Source organism: Aythya fuligula, chromosome 1, assembly GCF_009819795.1.
Source record: "Aythya fuligula isolate bAytFul2 chromosome 1, bAytFul2.pri, whole genome shotgun sequence".
NCBI classification, from domain to species: domain Eukaryota; kingdom Metazoa; phylum Chordata; class Aves; order Anseriformes; family Anatidae; genus Aythya; species Aythya fuligula.
In genome coordinates this window covers 128,223,361-128,236,171 of record NC_045559.1, presented here as the reverse complement: position 1 = coordinate 128,236,171, position 12,811 = coordinate 128,223,361, and positions in this window count along the sequence as shown.

Genomic DNA, 12,811 nt, shown 5'->3' with positions numbered 1-12,811 from the left:
GCTGAGAAACTACAGTACACAGCAAGGCACAAGCTGTATTTCAGGTGACATTTGTGAGTTTTAGCATAGGTTGCCATGTTTGACTTATGCAATAAGTACTATTTTACTTATATATTATATAATATTTCTGGTGTGTTTTAAGAAATGGAGTTCAGGTCTTTGGGATCACTCTAAAAGGTTAAGTTCTGAATCAGTGTTGCAAAGGAATGTTCACTTCTTACAAATTTTTGAAAGGAAATACATAATTCTGGATAACATTCCCATATAGATGACTGATATAGAGGGCTAATACAATCAGTTAAGGCATTAGGATTTTGAGAAAGGTCTTTGACATAGACAAAGCAGTGATTCCAGCTACAAGGGCCCTGTAAGAGGCAGAATTCATAGGACTTCATCAGATCTTCTCTGAGAGACGGGCAAGGCAGAGAGGATTTTTCCAAGGTCTGCTGTTTTAAACTTGTGTGTGAATATGAAACAATTAGCATCATCTTCTCGTGCTCTCATTGCTTTGACTTAGCAGCATGCCAGTGGCTCAGATAGCATGCAAGATCTTAAGGAATATTGCCTTACAATTTACAGAAGGGAGGACCTTGCAACATTTTTTTTTTATTTTATTTTTTTTTTTTTCTGGGCTGTACATAGTTTGGCAGTGGGCAGTGGAAATGTGGAATTTGAAAGCCATATAATCAAAACTCAAGGTGGCTCAGGAAAAGATAGCAGTGAGTCAGCTGGGATTAAGAACAAGAAAAAATAGTTTTCATCTGTTCAGGCTTGATCAACACTTTATAATTTCACTAGTAGAATTTCTAAATCTCAGCATCCATGTATCCATCAGTACACTGAAACATCAGCGAAGAGGAGAAAAACCCACAAGATTTGTAGCAGGGTTGTCTTGTTAGCAATGTGATGTGTGATCTTCTGGTTTGTCAGACCTGCAAGTTTCTCAAGATAATCTGGTTGAAGTGGAGCTGTCTAGTTTGGATGTTGCTAGCTGATTGTGCACCATTCCTTAGCAAATCTGTTCTCAGTCCTCAGTCCTTTGTCACTCTAGGAAACGTTCAACACCATGTTGAATTTTGCAAGCAGTTACAGATCAAGCTGAAGATAATTTAACAATTTAAGAATATCAACCCGAGCCATCTTACATGTGATTCAGTATTTGTGTCTTCATGTCTGCTGTTTTGGATGGTGGCCAGCTTTCTTTTTTTTTTTTTTTTTTTTTTCCACACAGGGTAGTGCCCAATGTTGTGGTTCAGGTCCTCTTCTCTTTTTAAATGCATCTGAACTTGCAAAGAACAAAGGAAGAATGCAGTCATCTTCTGGTTGGATTAGTTGCTATCTCTTGGATGCAAACCTTGTGGCTAGGTTACTATCTACTAGAAAATAGTCAATTTCTATATGTTTTTTTTTTCTTTTTGTTTTTCTCCCCCCCCCCCCCCCCCCCCCTTTTTTTGTTTTGAAGTGTTCCCACCACTGAAATGTAGGGAGTCACACATCTGTTTACCAAAGAATCTGTTTCTTTGGTAGAGTTTTCCAGATCTGAGTCATGATTTAGCAAAACAGGTTTGCAGAGTTCTAATGAAGCATTCTGGTCTCTTACAAAGGTTACTGCTTATGAATCATCAGGAATGGGAGAGATGCAAAGATTAGCCTATGAAGAAAACAAAATGCTTACTCATTTCACAACACCATGTTATTTAGGTGTTTGAAATCTGCCTGCAGTGCTTGCTCTTTGCTGAAGACAACATGCAGCTTGCTGCTTGGAGGAATGAAGCCTTACTGTCCTTGCATTGCTCAATGTTTTTTTGAAAAGATGCAGGAGGGGAATATCAGGACACTCAGATCTTAATATCTTCCACGTGACAGTACTGTAAATTCTTTTTCCTATGAGGAAACACTGATATTAAATGAATGTATGTCATTATCTCAAATGAAACATGATTGCATTTCCTTTTTGTTACTACTTCCAGCAGCACAGAGGCCATTCTAGACATTTGCAATTGTATTTTTTTCTGATGATTTTCTTGTAAGTCTTTCAATCTCTTCAGCTGTGATCTGTGCTTTTTTTTTTTTTTTTTTTTTTTTTTCCTGTTGCTGCAGCTATTCCTCACCCTAGGGTAGTAGATGCTTTCTGCACACCATTTTTTTCCTCTGGCCCACAATACAGAGACAACTGAGATCTAGGCACCAAGAAACCAAACACATCTGTGATTTGTGCTTTTGTGGCAGGTTCCAGAGGCAGTCTGGCAGCACAAAATATTTTTCACTAAACCAATGCTGCATTGGTCATCTTGTATTTATACGATTATTGTAAGTCCATCAATCCTGCTTCTTATCATACCAACACTGCTACAACTGGCTTTTACTGTTGTGGGCTTTGTGCTTTGACAGTGGATCTGCAGCTTGGGACTGAAGTGTGAAACAAAATTTAAACAGTGAAATGAAAAACAAATGTTTCTCCCATAATCACAATGATTGATGAACATGTGTTAAGCCAAAGAGTCATTCCTTCTGCTACTAAAAATAATAATAATAAAATATTCAAACAGATGTCTTCCAGACCTTAGGAAAAAAGAGGCCCTAAATATAGTCAATGGCTTTGCCTAAATCTGTAGCCAACATGGAGTAAGAAATTCCACATTTTAAAGAGTTTAAAATGAACTAGCTTTCACTGTGACCTTGAAATGAAGCACCCTTCTTAAGGAGAACAGTCTGGTATCACTTGCGCGTAAACTGAACAAACTAACCAGGAAGGGAAAGGTTGGCTCAGCTTCCATCATGCCCAAGCCACCATCTCCTGCATGACCTGCGGAGGTGTGACAGCTGGGAAACCCAAAGTGTGCTTAGGAGCCCTCCCTGACCTCCTGGCTTAGGCTTCAGGACTGCAAAATGGGGCAGTGTGAAAGGTGAGTAGTAGGATGCGGAGACTGGAGACTCCTTATCTTTCCTCTCTAGACCCTTTACTATCTTCATAGCCCTCCTTTGGGCAGTTTTAAGCCTTTCTCACTGCACACAGTAGTCAAGGTGAGGCTGTCCCAGTACACAGCAGAGTGGGACAATCACTTCCCTTGACTGACTGCTGTGCTGTGCCTGATGCATCCAGAATCACACAAGTGGAGCACACGAGTGACAGACACCTTATATTTGCTGCGTGCAAGTGTAAAGGGGCTTTGCTATCTTCCTGGAGCACATTAAACACCATCTAGGAAGCAGTAGTCGCAAAAACATTGACTATTGCTTTGGTAGGCAATTTGGAAATTGCTTTGAACCACACTGTGAAAATGTTCTAAGCAGCAAAGTCACCCCTAAGTCATCTGTAGGTAAAGAAATGCAAATATATACGTGAACTTCCTTCCAGGTAAATTTGGAGACTGTCTAGCCAAAATAGATTTGAGGGTTTTTTAGCCACATTTGTAAATGCAAAGCTCCTTCCAGACAATCTGTTTGGGCCACTGAGCTGGACACTGGTTTATGCTGCTCTGAAAAAGCAGCCTGCTTTACCCAGAGGCATCGCTGCACTCCTGATTTCTCACAAAACATTTTCAGTGTGGAAGTGTAATGATGCTTCAAATACAGATCTGTCATGGAAACAAAAAAGTCCTTGATACATTTATAAAATTGGTCAATTTCTAGGCTAAAACGTGAATTTATCCTCAAGAGATTTAAAAGAAATAGGGGAATATTTAGCAATTAAATTGCTAGTTTTGTCAACATTTCCCTGAAATCAACAGAGACCAACTAGACACAAAACCTGTCTGTAAAAGGCTATAACTTTGGGTGCAATATATCCACTAAAGAAAAAGAATTTATACAGAAACTGAAAATACTGAAAGTTGGATTGAACTAGGACTTTTTTACCTCTCTTAGTTAAACAGAAAATAGTAGAAACTACCAGATGTCTTTATGCCTAAACTGATATGATTTTTGTCCAGCTACTGATATGAAGGGGAATTTTCATTTTAAAAATAAATGTAAATGAAATTTAAAACAAAATAAAACCTTATATGTTGAAAAGGGATATATAACTGAAATTCATGCTCTTCTTTACTTATTTGGTGCCAAAAAAAAGTTATCTCAACCATCTTTAAAGCGATGACCAGAACTATAAGCACATTATATTTTAATTTGTTTTATTATATGCTAAGATATTAAGATAAATCAATTTTTAGTTAAAATATGTTAGGTAAAATTTGTAAGTGGATGTATTTCTCCCCCAGGAAATGTATGGAGTTCTGCAACATGACAATGGCTTGAAAACTCTCTGTCTAGAAACATACCTCTGTGCCACACACCTTCTTTGAGGGTAGGGGTATATCATGCTGTCACTTATGGCATGGTTTACATGCAGAACTTATTCAAAATTTCACAGCAATCTCTGCCAGAAACTGTGGGAGAAACTGGTAGACAAATCCCAGTACAATTTGTGATACAGTGCTGAAGGATAATGAAGACAAAATATTATTGACTTAGAAAAAAATACTTGATTGCTTTAACTTGGTATTTGGCTAGGATTTATACCTGAGGGAAGCTGGGTAAAAGTGGTATCACAGGAGTGTTGGAGGGTGGAAAACAATTTTTTAATAAATCTGTTTATTGAACATAAAAGTATTACACTGTTTAAAAAAAAATGAGAAAAAAAAAAAAAAAAAGAATAATAAGCACCTCTCTCACATGACTCTCAGTCAGGGAACACTTAAGTGATGTTAAAGACATGTAAGGGACGTGTGACCTGAGAAGAGTACAGGGGTGCTGTTGAATGTGCAAGGATAGGATCAGGAGGGCCAAGGCACTGATGGAACTGAGCTTGGCAAGGGATGCAAATATCAAGGGATTTTATTGATACATTGGCCAGAAAAGAAAAGCCAAGGAGAATGTGCCCTCTCTGATGGATGAGAAGGGTAAACTGGTAACAACAGACATGGAGCAACAGCTTTGCCTCAGGCTTCACTGTCAATCAGGCTGCCCATGTCTCTCATTTCCCTGAATTTATGGGTGAGGGCTTGTTTGATGTCAGACCAATCTCACCTACCTGGACTTTTTATAAAGCCTTTGATGCTGTCCCACATGACATCCTGATATCCAAATTGGAGAGAGATGGATTTGATGGGTAAACCATTCAGTGGATAAGGAGTTGGCTTGAAGGTCACACCCAGAGAGTGGTGGTCAATGGCTCTATGTTCAGGTGGAGGCTAGTGATGACTGGTGTCCCTCAGGGGCCTGTTTTGGGACTGGTGCTGTTTAATATCTTCATCAGTAACATAGACAGAGGGATTGAGTGCACCCTCAGCAAGTTTAGAGATGACACCAAGCTGAGTGGTGCAATTGATACAACAGAAGGAAGGGATGCCATCTAAACAGACCTGGACGACCTTTTAGGTCCCTTCCCACCCAAGCCATTCTATGATTACATGAAAGAGAAGGTGCTGTCAGGGCTGGCATGCACACTGCAGGCTGCCAAGGAGGGCAAGGGCAAACAACATCAGGTGCAACTTTGCTGGCCACCTCCACAGCTTGAGAGGCACAAGGCAGTGTGGAGCAAGGAGCCCAGCAGAGATCTGACATGTTTTTGCCTGTGATCTTTGTTCTAATAGCTTTGCTTCACACTTAGGTAAATTTTACTGTAATTGCTGGTGATGACAGTCTTCAAATGCTGAAGGTGATCAAACATATCAGCTGAAATTACAAAACTGACAGTACAAGGAAGTGATTTAACCTGCCTTGATAGGCTGGTGCTTGTTGGAAGAAGGGAGAGGTTCATTGCATCTGGCATCTAACATTGCAGCTGTAGCAAAAAGCAACAATTTTTCTAAATCCATGCTGAAATGAATATGAACTGTCCTAGCAGGTCTGCTTTGCAACCTGATTGTACAGGGGAAAAAATAAAAAGGCATTAAGCCTCAATAAATAAAATGGAAATGATACCATTGAACTATACTTGTAGCTTACCTAGAAACTGTATACGTACATATTGCATTTAATAGACATTTTATTATCACAAAAGAGAAAAGACTTTTTGGGGCGATGAAGATTTCAAGTAGTGAGGTAAGGCCTCCCAGTGTTAGAGTTACTCATTTTCCCTTCCCACCAGCCTGTTAAACAACCAGCTCTGCTCCTTCACGGGCACTCATAATATCCTGATTCCTAGTGGCCTGTCAGAACAAATCAGAAATTTCCTGGCTGTGAAAAAGCACTATTAATAATTAACAATGATTGTGATGCTGCTGAGGACAGACTTATTCTTCAGTGTGAGACCGAAAACCCTGGTGTGACATAGGGTCTCCTGTTGCTTGGTGCTCTGACCGCTGCCTCTGACACATTTGAGGAGCAGGGAAAACCTCCTGAAGGCATAACAGCCAGCAATACTCTTTAACTTGATTGATCTAAAGTAGACAGATGGGATTGGCACAGATGGGGTACCCTGCATCATTGGCAAAAGTGACTGAGTTGGAAATGTTTTAAAACTCAAACTGAGTAGTACTCTTGCAACATTCACCATGAGACTCCTTGTGCCAAATGAGAAAGTTTCACCAATGTTTTAAATATTGCTCGCTGCTGAACCAACAAAGTCTGCATGAAGGCATTACATTTCAGAGAAATTTGTAATTTATACAGTAAAAATGACAAGCTGGGAAACAGGGTGCTCCATTGCAACATTTGTTGGCTGTCAAAGAAAAGAGCTGTTGGGAAGTTTAGAAACTAGGAAAACCGGTGCTCAGATTTCTGATGGTGAGTGAGTTTGCTGAAGGCTGCAAGCTGCTTGAAGATGAGGAGGGGATAAGCAATCTGTCTTTCCTGGCAGATATTTGTTTTTGTCTTTGTGAGATCAGTCTGAGTCTCCAGGGGAAAGACTGCCTTGTGTCGTGTACTTTCTTCTCTCGAAAAAGAATGTTTTGCATAGAGATACAAACCAGTCTCTTTTTTTTTTTTTTTCCGGCAAGTAACAAGGGGATGTAAACTCCTCACTCCTGTGCCATGAGGATGTGCAGAGCACAAGTCCCAGGTGGCAGGAGGGTGCAATCGCCTCCCGTCCACCCCAAAGGGCAGCTCATGAAGCACAGAAGCAGTAGAGATGCTGCTCCACTGCCTTGCACTGCACAGTGTGCAGCCACGCACATCCCCTCCAACACTGAGCCTGCTTGGGGGAAAGCACCTTCTGGGTGTTTTGCCCATGCCCACTTTTGTGCTATCTCAGCTTTTGGTAACACAGCATACTCTTACCCACATGCTCCTCTTTGCCTTCTGGGAGAAGACTTTTTGGATTTTTTAAGTAACTGCTTAGTTTCTTGTTCTCTCCCTTCATAGTGTACGCAGTCATACTGGTTTTGTACCTGACTTAGACATCTACAAAAACAAACCCTTGCAAGCAATACTATTGGTATCTGAAAATATCTATCCTCCTTAAGGATAAGCTTAGAAGAAGGTACTCATTCACTGTTTAAGTTAAATATTTGAGACTATGGACCTGATTTAAGGAGATACTAGAGAACACAGACCCTTAAGATTTAAAGAGGAGAAGCTGAAGGTTAATGTAGCCTGTGCAAGATAGCTTTGCACAGTCAGTTAATTTCCACATTTTAACTGGGTAGAAATAGCATAATTTATTTTCTTTACCAGATTTACTTGCAGCACTCCTGGTGATAATATTGTTTCCCTGCACGGTGTTAGAAGTCCCCTGATAATATGTGTTTTGCTGCTGGAGGATTTTAGTTGCCTCAAGTGAGTGAAGTTGTGTATCATCAAGAAACTTCAGCTGATAAAGAAATAATAACAACTGGCTGAGGTTGATTAGAGACTAAAATTGGATTACTGTAAACAAGCACCTGTTTTTCTTTGTCATGAAGAGACTTTATTTGTATAGGCAGGCATGGCTGGATGCACCATGACGTGGGGGTATGGATGGTAGTATCAGTGTGGTGCCGTGCTGCATGACTGGTGTTTTGCCACGGCTTTGCATACCAGTGCAGGCACGTGTCTCAGCAGTCTCAGTGGTTTTGCACCTCGCTGGCATTCAGTGTGTCTCCTGAGAGTTCTTCTACACCCAGAGATGTAGTGGGGCTGAGGGGTTCATGCTGTTGGACCTCCTGCTTCAAGAGGCAGCAAGGACCACAAATAGTATGGCTTTGACAAAGAGACAGGTTCAAAGGCACTAGGGGTTGAAGTGAAGGTGAAAACACATCAGAGTCTGAGATGGTGAGCAGGGTGAGGAGAGGGAATGACAGCACTGCCATAAAGGGGCAGCAGTGAGGAGTCCAGCTGTGGGAGCAGAGGATGGTGAAACCATTTTGGATACAGGATGCAGACTGAGTCCAGCAATTAGCAGGAGGACAAAAGAGACACCTGGAAAAAAAATGTCCTAGTAGGAAAATGTCCCAGGAAAATAACAGAGCAGGGCTGGATGGGATTTGGTTGCAATGACTGACCTTCCTTTGAGAGTCACAGTAGTTATTGTGGGTGTTGCTGGGAAACCCAATGCAGAAAAACATACGTTTGTTAAATGTTATTGAATTAATTTGTGGCTGCTTTTCAGGTAGTGATTTTGCTTGAACTTCACCTTCCAGTTACTTGCACTGGCTAAATGATGGCTGCAAATGTGCTGAAGCCTAGCTCTCCTGTCTCAGGATGAGCCCTGCATTGGCACCGGGGTCCTTGCTCCTTGTTGTCAGCTGCCCTGTCTTTTCTGCACACGATCATGAAGCCTTGACTGCCAGTGCTCTCCTCTGAGAACTAATCTGAACAGGGAAAAAATAAGCCTGTGTCTCACATGGGAGATTTTAGGGGTGTTTCCCCCTATTTTATAACTCTTCTGCCAAAAAATGGCATCCCACATAACCAAACCCATTGTAACTTACACTGCCTTGCCTGAGATACAGCACAGAAACTCCCAGCCACAGGTATCTCAAAGCCTGTCGCATTCCACACGTCATTCGTGTACCAATACAATTTCCAAAATGTGTCTATCGCAGTGGGCATCAGCCAGCATTTTAAATGAGAAAGCAAAGGTGGTGTGCAGCCTCACAGCAGCCCTGTTACATTGTGGAGCCAATGTGAAAAGGAGTAGACCATGGCTTCTTTCACAATATGGACATTATTTTGAATGCTGCATACTGAGAAATAATTCCAGTATTTTGTACTATGTGCTGGTCTTGTAGTCTTTTGCAAGGCTGGTTTGGAAGGACTGCTCTGTGTTCCTTTCATGAAATAGATTTTACTTTGGACATGAATATAGCCAGGATAGTGCTAGTTTGTGTATGCAGAATCCATCTTCCTTAAACAAGGCAGCCACATACTGTAGTCTCTTTTCTACCCTACCCACAGCAAAACAAGGGAGGGCAAATTCAGTGCACTTCCTAATTACTGTGGAAGGGGAACTGTAAACTGCCAGGTGTGAGAAAACATCTGACAAAAGCATGAGTAGTACTGTGACAAACAGAAGGTTTTTCAGGAAAGACATTAAAAAGTAGATAGAAAACAATTCCACTTTAATTCTTCAGAGGGAAAGACATTTCATAGTCATTTGGAGGGTAATAACATTGTAATATTGAAGCAAATCTGCAATAAAAAAATGCTTAGAATAAGCAACTGTAACAAGTCCCCTGAGCTCTGCTGGGGCAATTGCAGCTCAGAGGTTTCCTCTTGAGCTCACCAGGGTTGGAGAGCTCTCTCCCTCTCTCCTTCCTCAGCAGGGGTATGGACACAAGAGGCCCCCTGGGTCTGACTGCAGAGATTGTGCTTTCCACAACACTCTGAGACAGATTTTGTCTCAGATCTGTTCAGCTTTCTCCAAAATTTTGGCTATTCCTGTCTCCCATATCTCAAGCTGTAACACAGATTGTCACACGTCTGTAGGCTCTCTTAAAAAATAAATCTCACTACATAAGGTAAAGATATAAAAAATATTTGCCAGTGGCTTCATGAAAGAAGAAGGAATGTGTCCACCTGCCATACAAGGCATTAGCTCAATTTAAAAATAGAAAGTCAAGCCTTGTCAGATTTTTGGCTTTTTTTCCCCCCCTCAGATAATGGTATCTTACTCATTTTACAAAGAGAAGAACATAGAAGCAGGATTACAAATGGACAGACTGCCAGTCTGACATAAAGCAAAAGCCCATCTGTCTGTCCGTCCATCTGTCCATCCACCCATCTTTCTCAAAGCGTTTCTTCACCCTCCTCCTCCCCAGAAATGGCCACCACTCTCCCTCTCGATACTATACACAGCTGCCTGTCAATGCACTACTGAGGAGAGAGAGCAGCCTGGCAGAGCTTTGCCCATTTGTCAGGACAGGTCCCTGACACCTTCCCGTGTCATGAAGACCACAGCGACTCATTGCATGAGAAGTCCTCAGTTTCTGGGGAGGAGATGCAGCTGTCACCATGTCACCATGACCTAGGGAACAAGTGGTCTGATCAGGTCCAAGCAGGGAGAGCAGCTGGCCAGGAAGGCTGTGCTTTGGGATGTGACCATGGCTCTAGTCTTGCAGCTCCTTCCCTTTCTTCCTATCAGAGAAACCAGGAGTGATATCTGTAAGAAGTCTGCCCTGGCTACACAGAGGGTGGCAGTGGCAGTCCAGCCAGACATATGGGTCCTTGCTTAATCAGACTGATGAAGAGACCAGTGATGGGGCAGTCACCTCAGAAGTATGGAAGGCTGCAAAATTGCCCCATTTCCACAGTTAGCGATGGGGTACATCATGCACAACGCAAAGCTTGTACACAGCTAATCCAATGAAATGAGGACTGCACTGAAACGCCCTGCCTGTCTCCCTCATCACCTCCCTCTGCTCTGTGTATATACATAACAAAATCAGGGAGGTTCTTCACATTCCTGCAGGCTTTTCTGCCTTGTCATGGACAGTCCATTGCTCTCTGCAGAGCAGGCAGCAGCGAAATCCCACAGGGAAGGCAGAAGGCTGTGAGATGGGAACAAAGAGTTAGTGAGCATTGGGAAAGAGCCTGGTACATTCTCTTTTTGAGCTGGAAAGCTAGTTAATCAAGCACTCTGGTACTTGGGGATAATAGCGTGGGTGGGGTTTTCTTTCCACTGAAGGACCTGAAAACAATTACATGCAATCCAAGGAGAAAGCATCAAGTTCAAACATTGTATGAAGAAGGGATTGAGTCGTACAGAGTCTCTTCACATTAGTATGTATTACAACTACTACTGAATATCTCTTGATAATTTTGTCTCATTTGAGAGGGGACTCGAATTCCCTTATTTCAATACCTCAAACATGACACTTATATGAGATGATTTCTTTCCAGCTGCATGGATTCATTTATAATTTAGGCTTTCATCAGACTGAAATATCATCCAAGCTCATACGAATTTAATAACAGCATGGAGGCAAAATAAAAATCAAAACACTGAGAAAGGACAATACTATGGATACTATGGTGCTAGGGGTTATGATCCCTTCTCTGACAGCTTGACATCATTATTTACAGAGCGGTGCACATCCTATTATCTGAATGTTTTTGGATACCTAGGTTTCTTGACAGTTCTAATCACACATAGGTAGCTCCAAGAGGTAACTGCAAACATACACAAAAACAGTCAGCTAAGCAAAGAAAAACAGACTGTTTTTCCCATAATCTATAACACATGAATAATGAGGCCACCATATGATTATTAAATATATACAGTATATAGTATATATATGAAATATATATTTATATATACACTTCATTCTGCCTTTCTGCCTTTTTGCTCTCTTATTCTGGCTTGTCTTAGTGCTACCTTTATATATTCAGGTTGTCTTAGTACTATCTTATTATTATATCTTATTATTATATCTTATTTGGCTTTATTAGAGTCAAAATGAGAAGGTCAGAAAGAAAGTAGCTTTGCTTCCTAGGAAGACTACTGCCCTTTCCATACAGTTTTGCAGAACACAGCAGACAAACAGCAGACTGCCAGGAGGTCTCACAGGTAGGTCACCACAAAAGCAGTTTCTGAAGGTAGTTACTCAGTTTGTGTCTTCTAGAAATAACCAGAAACTCAGGTCAAAAACAGTGTCTGCTATTATGTTCTCTCCTGAAGTTAAGGTTTGAGCAAGCTAAGTGATTCAGAGTGAAAAAATTAATTTTGAAAGATAAAAGGAAAGTCCAGGCAGAGCTTAACAGAACCAGCATTGCCTGCCAAAATGCAAAACAGTGAATTTATTTTTTTAGACCATGAATCTAAATACAGACACACATTGCCTGCCAAAATGTCAAACAGTAAATATGTTATTTTATTTTAGTATTTGAATCCAAATAGAAATGTAGAAAGGCATTTAAAGGCAGTGCCAGTTCTGCAGTACTGATCATGGCCAATGATCATTAAAAACGTGAGAGGAGCTGAAAATATCTACGAAAGCTGCCAGAAGTCAGGATGGGCACAGGATTCAGGGAGCCCTGGGCTACTGCAGAGGATCTCATAGCACTGAATTGCTTTTCCCAAGGTCTTAATGCCTGAGAGGGATTGGGTCATCCTCCATGAATAAATCCATGAGCATCCCCTGGGAGGACTCTGAATAGTCAGCAGTGTGAGCTAGCAGCATTTGATCATGGTACTGCACCCACCCTTGCCTCTGAGCGAGACACTGATGTGACCAATGGCTTTCCCTGCATGGGTTCATAGAATAAGGAAAAGGATGTTCTACAGCCTCCCTTTCCATTTTCTCTGCAGCATCAGGTATACTCAGACAATCTCTCTGATGAAGTTTTAAGTTCTTAGATCATATTCTTTAGTTTATATCTTTCAGAAAGCAGTCATTATTCCATGAAAATATTCTTGCCTGTTAAGAATTCAGCACAGTACATCTGAAAAGAA